The sequence below is a fragment of the Sphaeroforma arctica genome (genome assembly GCF_001186125.1).
Source record: "Sphaeroforma arctica JP610 unplaced genomic scaffold supercont1.1259, whole genome shotgun sequence".
Lineage (NCBI taxonomy): Eukaryota > Ichthyosporea > Ichthyophonida > Sphaeroforma > Sphaeroforma arctica.
This window is the reverse complement of record NW_014039299.1, coordinates 14,874-18,317: the sequence shown is the minus strand read 5'-3', so window position 1 is coordinate 18,317 and position 3,444 is coordinate 14,874.

The window sequence follows — 3,444 nt, the reverse complement described above, 5'->3', positions numbered from 1 at the left end:
CGACTTCATCTACACAGACCGAAGACATAACACCACAATTAATGGACCATTCGCCACATACCCAGTTATTATGCTGTTGTTATCCGCAGATGTGAGGTTAGCAATGGTGTCTTTGTAGTTGTCGTTCACGGGCTCGAGTGTGATGCCGAAGGTTGTGTCGACACTGGCGCTGCCACTGGTTGTACCACAGGACGAGCACTGCTGACAGGTCCCACTGGGTGTGACATAGTACCCGCTCTCACACCGATCACATCGGACGCCTAAAGGAGAGGGTTAAGGAATATATACATACATAAATATACATATATATACACACACACACACACACACACACACCTACACAAACACACACACACACACATATATATATATATATATTTCTTTTCGGTTGCCAACTTTCAGTGGTAAGGTATTGGTTACCATGGTCCCAACGGGTATCGGAGAAATAGGGAAAGAAAAACGCTCCTTCCCCAAACATTTCGCTCAAATAGATGATCCCAATCCCTAGACCATAAAAAGAGATGTCAAGCACTTTTACGGGACACACCAGAAACAGACAAGTGCCCAAAACTACGACTCAGTGAGACTGCATACAAATAGATGATACCAATCCTTAGACGATAAAAAGAAATGTCAAGTACTTTTACGGGACACACCGATAACAGACATGTGCCCAAAACTAAGCAACTCAGTGAGACTCCATACAAATAGATGATACCAATCCTTAAACCATAAAAAGAGATGTCAAGTACTTTTACGGGACACATCGATAACAGACAAGTGCCCAAAACTAAGCAACTCAGTGAGACTGCATACAAATAGATGATACCAATCTTTAAACCATAAAAAGAAATGTCAAGTACTTTACGGGACACACCGAAAACAGACAAGTGCCCAAAACTAAGCAACTCAGTGAGACTGCATAGCTTGAATTGTTCACCGAAGAGAAAAAGGCAATGATACACAAATAAACCTTATCCGAGCACAGTACAAGTCAGATTAATTGTGGGAGCACATAGGGGGTGGTCAACTAGAAATGGCTACACATACTAAATCCAATAGCTCAATGGGCGAAGAGAACCCAAACACTGCACAAAACAAAAACACAATGGTACTATGCATCTGTGAATCAGACACTTGTGAAGACGAGAAGCATATCACAACCAGATGACTGAATATATCACAGATCCATACAACGGGACACAAAAACCCAAAACCCTAACCTTTAAACCCTAAACCTCAAACCCTGTTTCCTGGAACTACCACGAAGGACTTACCCATAAGTCCATCGGCCGAGAAGGGACAGGGAATGGTTGACGTTATCAGAACAGTCGGTTGGGAACAGTGCGCAATGGGGACACAGTCTGTGTGGCAGAGATGTGTGAAGAGGGTTAGATATGGGTGGTAGTATCAAAGTTATTCAAGTATGACTGTCATATAAGTACCTCAGGAATATAAGTATCACGGTAAGACACAAGTAAAACAGGAATATAAGTATCACAGTCAAATAAGTATCACAGCAATATAGGTATCACATTTATGTAAATATCACAGTAATATATAATAGGAATATAAGTATCGGCTATATAAGTATAATAGGAATATAAGCTTCACAGTCATACAAGTAAAATAGGAAAATAAGTATCACAGTAATATAGGTATCATAGTTATGTAAATATCACAGTAATATAAGTATAATAGGAATATAGGCATCACAGTAATACAAGTAAAATAGGAAAACAAGTATCACAGTAATATAAAAATCACAGCTATATAAGAAATAGCAATAACGCATATGGGGAAATATTTGGCGCAAGAGTGGCAGTCGCCTGTAGAACAATACTGCTGAGACAAGCCTACAGTACGTGAACAGTACACTCAACAAGTTGGTGGACAAGGCTGTGTACCAAGACCATCAATGGGGAAGTTGCACTGTGCGTGTGCGAGTGTAAGTGTAAGTGTGTCAGTGTAAGTGCAAGTGCAAGTGTAAGTGTAAGTGTAAGTGTAAGTGTAAGTGTAAGTGTGAGTGTGAGTGTAAGTGTAAGTGTGTCGGTGTAAGTGTAAGTGTAAGTGTAAGTGTGAGTGTATGTGTGAGTAAAAGTGTGAGTGTGAGTGTAAGTGTGAGTGTATGTGTGAGTGTGAGTGTAGGTGTAAGTGTAAGTGTATGTGTGAGTGTGAGTGTAAGTGTAAGTGTGAGTGTGAGTGTAAGTGTGAGTGAAAGTGTGAGTGTAAGTGTAAATGTAAATGTGAGTGTGAGTGTGAGTGTGAATGTAAGTGTAAGTGTGAGTGTGAGTGTAAGTGTGAGTGTAAGTGGACGTGTAAGTGCGAGTGTAAATGTAAGTGTAAATGTATGTGTGAGTGTATGTGTATGTGTGAGTGTATGTGTATGTGTGAGTGTGAGTGTGAGTGTGAATGTAAGTGTAAGTGTACGTGTATGTGTGTGAGTGTGAATGTGAGTGTGAATGTGAGTGTAAGTGTAAGTGTAAGTGTAAGTGCGAGTGTAAGTGTGAGTGTAAGTGTAAGTGCAAGTGTAAGTGTAAGTGTAAGTGTAAGTGTAAGTGTGAGTGTAAGTGTTAGTGTGTCAGTGTAAGTGTAAGTGTAAGTGAGAGTGTAAGTGTGAGTGTAAGTGCGAGTGTACGTGTAAGTGCGAGTGTAAATGTAAGTGTAAGTGTAAGTGTAAGTGTGAGTGTAAGTGTGAGTGTAAGTGTGAGTGTACGTGTAAGTGCGAGTGTAAATGTATGTGTGAGTGTGAGTGTATGTGTATATGTGAATGTGAGTGTGAATGTAAGTGTAAGTGTACGTGTATGTGTGTGAGTGTGAGTGTAAGTGTGAGTGTACGTGTAAGTGCGAGTGTAAATGTATGTGTGAGTGTGAGTGTATGTGTATATGTGAATGTGAGTGTAAATGTAAGTGTAAGTGTACGTGTATGTGTGTGAGTGTGAGTGTGAGTGTAAGTGTAAGTGTAAGTGCGAGTGTAAGTGTGAGTGTAAGTGTAAGTGCAAGTGTATGTGCGAGTGTAAGTGTGAGTGTGAGTGTAAGTGTAAGTGTAAGTGTGAGTGTGAGTGTAAGTGTAAGTGCAAGTATGAGTGTGAGTGTAAGTGTAAGTGTAAGTGTGAGTGTGCGTGTGCGTATGCATTGGCTGCGTTGTGGCTATCTGTGTGTGTATTGCGTGAGGGGTGCACCCATGCACAAGTATGCATGAGTAGTGGATGTGTGTCAGTAGTGAGAAACTGCAGTGATGCAGGTGTAGATGGAGAGACATTGCGCGAGTAGTGAATGTGTATAAGTAGAGCAATTATACACGGACAAGATGGCAATGGGCGAGCAACAATGTTGAGGATAAACGACAAAGCTGAGCTAATATATATATATATATATATATATATATATAATAATAACAANATATACTATATATATACANCTATATAGNTCATANATACATAC